This window comes from Penaeus vannamei, chromosome 14 (assembly GCF_042767895.1).
Source record: "Penaeus vannamei isolate JL-2024 chromosome 14, ASM4276789v1, whole genome shotgun sequence".
In the NCBI taxonomy this organism is placed as follows: domain Eukaryota; kingdom Metazoa; phylum Arthropoda; class Malacostraca; order Decapoda; family Penaeidae; genus Penaeus; species Penaeus vannamei.
The window spans coordinates 40,866,852-40,874,351 of record NC_091562.1 but is presented as its reverse complement, the minus strand read 5'-3'; the positions used below and the strand labels follow the sequence as shown (position 1 = coordinate 40,874,351).

Genomic DNA, 7,500 nt, shown 5'->3' with positions numbered 1-7,500 from the left:
GAGCCGAGAACACGCAACCCCGCGGAGCCCAGTGCACAGCGAACCAATCACTGGCCGGTCTTTCCCTTTTGTCCGCACCGTGGGCTCCTTATCCTTGGCACTGATACCCTAACACTTTTTTTTTCTAATCATGTTTCTTATCATTATTGCCTTTATTATCATTATTGTCATCATCCTTGCGACTTTCTTCGTTGTCATCGCTATCATCATAATACTGATAAAAACGGTAATAACGACAATCTATCATCGTCTTCATCGTTCTTATCATTATCGTTGACGGAATTACCATCAAAGCCCTGATAATCATTGGGTCAGGGGAAATGATAATGATAACAGATGATAATGATACAAGGTGACAAACAGCAAAACATTTTTTCATCTCTTCACCCCTCCCCCCGCAAAAAAAAGATACGGAATATTATTTATAACAATTCTCTTCCTCTCTACGTCCAGAACCAAAAGGAAGGAAACAGCAATGGCGGAACACGTGTCAACATGTTCGGAAGGAAGTCACAACATAGCCGTGCCGACCACGTGGGCGGAGATCAATAACAACATCAAACACTACTCGAGTCTCGCTCTTGCATGCTCTCTTTTCTCTTTCTTTGTCTCTCTCTTTTTTTACCTTTCTATGCCTATTTCTCTCTTCATCTCTTTATTTCTTTCTTTGTTTCCACTTCTTTTTTATCGTTATCCTAACCTTCCTCCGTACCTCGATCCCTCTGGCAGTGTGTTCATTCCCTTACCAACCTTCCCTCTCTCTTTCTCCCCTTTCTCTTTCCCCTCTTCCTCCCCCAGTCTCTCCCCTCTTCCCTTCTCCTTATCCTTCTTCTTCCCCACCCTTCCTCAATTCTTTTCTCTCTCCTCTATTCGCCCTCCTTCCCTCTATGTCAATCCTTTTCTCCCCTCCTCCTCTTTTCATTATCCTCCTTCCCTATCTCTCCCCCACCCTTCCTCCTCCTCCTCTCTCTCCTCTTCACCCCCCTCCTCCCCTCTTTATTATCCTCCTCCTTCCCTATCTCTCCCCTACCCTTCCTCCTCCTTCTCTCTCTCCTCTTCACCCCCCTCCTCCCCTCTTCATTATCCTCCTCCTTCCCTATCTCTCCCCCATCCTTCCTCCTCCTCCTCCTCCTCTCTCAGCCTCTCCACTTCTCCCCCCCCCCTTCCCTTTTCGTCCTCATCCTCCTCCCCTATCCCCTATCTTACCCTCCCTTCCCTTCCTTCTCCCTTCCCTGCCAAGACCCTCACAACTCGCCTCGTTCCCAAGACGTGGATAATTGGTCCAAGATACCTGCGACATGGGCGTCAAGGGGTCGCTAATGGCCGCAATTGGGTTGACCTGTTATGAGGGGAGGGGAGAGGAGGGGAGGGGAGGGGAGGGGAGGGGAGGGGAGGGGAGGGGAGGGGAGGGGAGGGGAGGGGAGGGGAGGAGAAGGGAGGGTGAAAGGAAGGAGAGGGGGAGGGAAAGGAAGAGGGAGAGGGTTGACCTGTTATGAGGGGAGGGGAGAGGAAGGAGACGGAGAGGGAGAGGGAGAGGGTAGGGAGGGGGATGAAGAGAGGGAGAGGGAGGGAGAAGAGTAGAAAAGAGAAAAGAGAAAAAAGAAATAAAATAATAGAGACAAAGAGAATGAGATACGAGAAAAGAGAATCGAAAGAGAACATAAAAGAAAAGAGAATGGGGGAGAACACAGGAGAAAGAGCAACATAAACATAAAATGAGGAAAGAAAAAAATAAAAGGAGCGAAAGAAAGAGAGAGAAAAATGTGTTGCTGCGACAAGGTAATTGCCCGAATTTCGCATTTTTCAATTTGTCCGAGGAAAGAAGAATACAAGGGGGGGGGGGGGGAGGGAGGGGGAGAGGGGGGGGGGCCAAAAAAAAAAAAAGTGGGCGAAGATGATGGAGAGGGGAAGGGGGGCAGGGGGATGGTGGGGGAAGAGGGGAAGGGGAGGGGAAGGGAGGGGAAGTGACGAGGGCCCCAAAAGTGTCCGCGTCTGCGAACGATGATTGGCATGATGAATAGTCGAGGTCGAGTCGATGACGGCTAATTTAGGAGGGAGGGAGGGAGGGAGGGAGGGGAGGGAGGGAGGGAAGAAGGGAGGGAGGGATGGGAGGGAAGGGAGGAAGGGTAGGAAGAGAGGGGAGGGTAGATAGGGAGGAAACGAGGGAAGAGGGGGGGAAAGGAGGAGGGAGGGAAGGAGGAGGGAGGGAGGGAAGGGAAGGAGAGTAGGGAGAGAAGGAAGGAAGGGTATGAAGAGAGGGAGGGAAGAAGGGAGGGTAGGGAGAGAGGGAGAGAAGAAGGGAGGGTAGGGAGAGAGGGAGGGAAGGGAAGGAGAGTAGGGAGAGAGGGGAGGGAAGGAGGATAGGGAGAGAGGGAGGAAGGGAAGGTAGGGAGAGAGGGAGAGAGGGAGGAAGGGAAAGAGGGAGGTACGGAGGGTAGGGAGAGAGAGAGAGAAGGAAGGAAAGAGAGAGGGAGACATACATACAGACAGAGACAGTGCCAAAAAAGTCATTCGCAGAGACAGAGACAGACAGATATAGACAGAGAGAGACAGAGAAAGAAAGAGAGAGAAAAAAAAGAGAGAAAGAATAGATTATGAAGTCAAGCGTGTACAAAGTGAACAAGTGAGGAAGACGAGAGTAAAAATATCCACATGGAGAGATGGAAAGAAAAGAGAGAGAAAAGAAAACAAGAAAAATAGGTGAAAGGTAAATCTATGCATATAAGAGCGGCCATGATTATAAAAATAACAATAGCTGCAATAATAACGATGGTTGTTCTAGTAGTAGTAGTAGTAGTAGTAGTAGTAGTAGTAGTAGTAGTTGTAGTAACAATAGTAATAATAATAGTAATAATAATAATAATAATAATAATAATAATAATAATAATAATAATAATAATAATAACAACAATAATAACAACAATATAACCTAAAAACAATAATAATAACAACAACAACAACTGCAACAACAACAACATCAATAACAACAGAAACAAATCCAATAACAGTAATAACAAAGACCAAGAATAACAAAAATAACCATCCAACATCAACAGCACGATACTCCTATGAATATCAAGACACACTACAATAAAAACGACGAAAATAATTATTACATCGAACAACAGTAATCACAAAAAAGGAAGAAAAAAAATTAACTCCCTCCATTGCCTACTCGAGTCTACGGATCCGGACGAAGGCAAAACACAAAGTCAAAACGAAGGGAAACGAATTCGCGCGGGAAAAGAAAGGTGAAAGGGAAGGAAGGAAGAAGTGGGAGAAAGAGGAGAAAGAGGAGAAAGGGAGAAATAAGAGAAAGGGTGGAGAAAATGAGGAAGAGATGGAGAAATAAAAGGAGAAAAAGAAAGAAAGGGATAAAGAAGAGGAAAAGATGTAGTAAGAAGAGAAAAGGAGACGAAGAAGAGGAAAAGAAGCTGAAGAAGAGAGGAATAAGAACGAGAAGGAAGCGAGGGACAAACCCGATAACAAAACGCACGCCAGGAGAAGAAAAAAGCCGCAAAACCGCCGCCACCTCCAGGAACCGAAGGGCGTGGTCCGAGCGGCGCCCATACTGCGCTCGCTATGGTAAGGGCCGGAGTGGCTTCCCCCCCTCCCCCCTCCCCCCCTCGCTCGCCACCGCCGCCGGGGACGTCACCGGCCGAGGCTCCCCTTTACTGAGCTCGGATGGGGGGGAGGGGGGGGGGGTATGTGCGAGTATGTATGTATGTATGTATGTATGTATGTATGTATGTATGTATGTATGTATGTATGTATGTATGTATGTATGTATGTATGTGTATATATATATATACATATATATATATATATATCATAAATCTATAATACAGATATATCTGTGTATGTGTTTATGTGTGTCAGTGTATGTGTATCTGCCTGTATATGCCAGTGTGTAAGCCCATGCGAATTCATACCCACTGCATGTATACACGTGAATGTGTCTGCATGACCCAACACAGGAACAAAAAACACACACACCCAAACCCTCCCCCCCCTCCCTCCCCCACGATCCAATTTCCCTCAACAACTCCCCCCCTCCCCCCTCCCTCCCCATTCCCTCCTCCCCCCCCATACACACATTTCCCAGCTGGACCCACGACTTCACCCCTCCCCCTTCATCGACGCCCCCCCTCCCTCTCCCCCTCCCCCCACGACCCCAGCTGGCAGGGCGCGAGAGAGGCGCCTTATGAAGATGAGCGGCGACCTTCCAAGACGCGGGGTCACGTGACATTTTGGCGCCATCTTCGTTCTTCCATTCTTTTTTTCTTTCGCTAATCCTTTATATTTCTTTTCCCTCCTCCTCTTTCCTTCTTTCTTCTCCTTAATATTATTATTCTCTTTCATTCTTTCCTTCCCCTTTTTTCTTCTTTTTCTTGTAGACGTCAACCTGTTCACCTTTGAGTTTCTCTTTGTGATCTTCTCAAACGGAGGCATCACGTCGGTGGCTCTATAATTAATGTCTTGATATCCCACGTGTGCTCATTAGAGTGTAATCTGAGCAATTTATTAAGACCGTGACAAGGGTTCGAGAGCTTTTTTTACTCCTAACACTCACGCTCAATACACATGCACACACACGCATTCTCTCTCTCTCTCTCTTTCACTTTCTTTGACTTTCTCTCTCTTTCTCTTTCTTTCACTTTCTTTCTCTCTCTTTCTCTCTCTCTTTCACTTTCTTTCACTTTCTCTCTCTCTCTCTCTCTCTCTCTCTCTCTCTCTCTCTCTCTCTCTCTCTCTCTCTCTCTCTCTCTCTCTCTCTCTCTATGATGATGATGATGATGATGATGATGATTAATAACGATGATGATTAATAACGATGATGATTAATAATGATGATTAATAATGACGATGATTAATAAAAACGATGAATAATAATGTTAATGAAGATAATGACGATGATGACTAAACGATAACGATATTGACACTGATACCGATACCAACAAACGACGAACAACAACAACAACAAAAAAACACCACCACCAACGCCAGGGTCAAAGTGGGCGTGAAGGCGTGGCTACTCCCCCCCCCCCTCAGCACCTTCCCCCCCCCCCCTTCCTCTCGAATGGCGGGAGGCGGAAAAGACCTCTGTTATCAGCTGATTCATTGAGGCCACGAGACGCTATTGATTGGCCAGGAGGACGCGCACCTTGTCTGGGAGGGAGGGAGGGGGGAGAGAGAGAGAGAAGAGAGAGGGAGAGGGAGAGAAAGAGAGAGGGGGGGGAGAGAGAGAGGTAAAGAGAGAGGAGAGAGAGGGGGGGGGGAGAGACAGAGAGAGGGGGAGAGACAGAAGTTATGGAAGGGGGGAGGGAGACAAGGATATGAGCATGTATATCTATACACATACACATACACATACACACACATACACACACACACACACACAATATATATATATATATATATATATATATATATATATATACATATACATATAACATATATATATACACACATATATGCTCATACTTATATTCATACATAAAAATAAGTATCCATACATATATGTAGATAGATACATAGATAGAGATAGCTAGATAGCTAGACAGACAGACAGATAGCTCAACAGACAGACATACATACAAACAGACAGACAGACAGACAGACAGACAAACAGACAGAGAGAGAGAGAGAGAGAGAGAGAGAGAGACAGAGACAGAGAGAGACAGAGACAGAGACAGAGACAGAGACAGAGACAGAGACAGACAGACAGAGACAGAGACAGATAGGTTGGTAGATAGATATGTATATCATGGCCACACCAGCGATAGGCTAATCAGCTGTGACTAAAAACCGTGAAATGACACTCCGACAACAACTTCAATAACTCTCCATTACCTTACATATGCACTGGCACTTCTTCGTTCTCTTTCTCTCCTTTCTCTTATTCTCTTTGTTTCTCTTTCTCTTTTGACTTCTTTTCTCCCTCTCTACTCACTAATTCATTCACTCACTCACTCTTTCCTTCCTTCCTCTGTCCCCCTCCCCCCTCTGTCCTTCCCTCCTCCTGTCTCACCACCCCTCATCTCTAGTCTTCTCTCTCCTCCTTCTTCCTCTCCTCTCTCCTCTCCCCTCTCTATCTCTCCCCCCTCCTCCTCAGTTCACCCGGACTGCTGCTACAATCATCATAATAACCTTTCTCTCGTTATCTGCATCCACTGTCTCTACCTCCTCCTTCCCCAACCTCCCTCCTGATAACATTCCCTACCCTCTACCTCTACTTCTCAACACTTCCCCTTCCCCTTCTCCGTTCTCTCCTTCTCATGGCTTTTATAACCCTTCCATTCCCTTACCTTACCTTACCTTCCCCTCCCCTTCCCAATACCACTCCCCTCATCCCACCCTTTGTCCCTCTACCTCAACCCTCATACAACCCCAACCTCACTTACCCCAACCCCTATCACTCAGCCTCCCCTCTTCCCCCATATATTCTAAACCCCTACCTCCCACCCCAACCGTACCCCCCTTCGTATCATGAGATCTCTTTACTTGAAGGAGGGTGGATGGAGGGGAGGAAGGGGAGGGGAGAAGGAAGAAGAGAAGAGGGGGGGAGAGGAGAGGAGAGGAGAGGAGGAGAAAGGAGAGGGGAAAGGAGAAGAGGATAGGAGGAGAAAGGAGAAGGGAAAGAAAAAGAGGGGAAGGGGAGGGGGAAGGGAGAGGAGGAGAAACGAAGAGAGGAGGGGAGACTGGAGGGGAGGGGAGAGGAAAGGTGAGGGGGAAGGGAAGTGGGAAGGGGAGGATGGGGAGGGATGGGGAGGGGAGGGGAGGGGAGGGGAGGAGGGGAGGGAAGGGGAAAGGGGAAAGGGAAGGGAAGGGAAGGGAAGGGGGTGGGAAGGGAAGGGGGTGGGAAGGGAAGGGAAGGGGGTGGGAAGGGAGGGGAGGGGAGAGAGAGGGGATGCCTTCTTCCTTAGTAACAGCCGTTCCTCACGCTCACTGAGTTTCCTCGACGCAAAACCTTTAAATAAAACGAAAGAAAGAAAGAAAGTAAAAACTTTAAAGCCTTCATCATTATCCTCTCTTTTTAGAAGGTCATGGCACCCTTGGGCACCCTTTTCTTCCCTCCCTTCTCTCTCTATCCTCCTCCTCCTCCTCTTCCTCCTCCTTCTCTTCCTCTTTCTCTCTTCCTCTTTCTCTCTTCTTCTTTCTCTCTTCCTCTTTCTCTCTTCATCTTTCTCTCTTCTCTTCTTCCTTCCTTCTCTCTTCTCTTTTCCCCTCTTCCTCTTCCTTACCTCTTCCCCCTCTTCTCTCTCCTTCTTCCTTCCTCCTCTTTCTCTCCACTTCTCCCCCTCCCCCTCCCCCTCGCCTTCCTCCCCCTTTCCCATTCTCTCACTATTTTGGGTTCAGGAGTACCCGCTGGCACAATGATAAGGTCAAGGACAGTCTGCCATTCATGTGTTAGGAGAGAGAGAGAGAGGGGGGGGGTAGGAGAAAGGGAAATGGAAAGAGAAAGGGAGAGGGAGAGGGAGAGAGGCTGAGGGAGGGAGA

At 47.6% G+C, this 7,500-nt stretch overlaps 1 protein-coding gene across 2 annotated transcripts in view; it reads right to left on the bottom strand.

Moving 5' to 3' along the window:
- Nucleotides 1–7,500, bottom strand: part of LOC113809948 (FGFR1 oncogene partner 2 homolog) — a 33,579-nt gene that overhangs the window by 16,578 nt on the left and 9,501 nt on the right. The window contains exon 1 of one of the 2 annotated variants that reach the window (XM_070129954.1): nt 1–51. This exon is cut by the window's left edge and continues 23 nt beyond it. The exons of the other annotated variant lie outside the window; for it this stretch is intronic. The gene's annotated coding sequence lies outside the window, so the exon portion shown is untranslated. Of the gene's footprint in view, nt 52–7,500 lie in introns of those variants that run through there. 2 annotated transcript variants of the gene reach the window in all.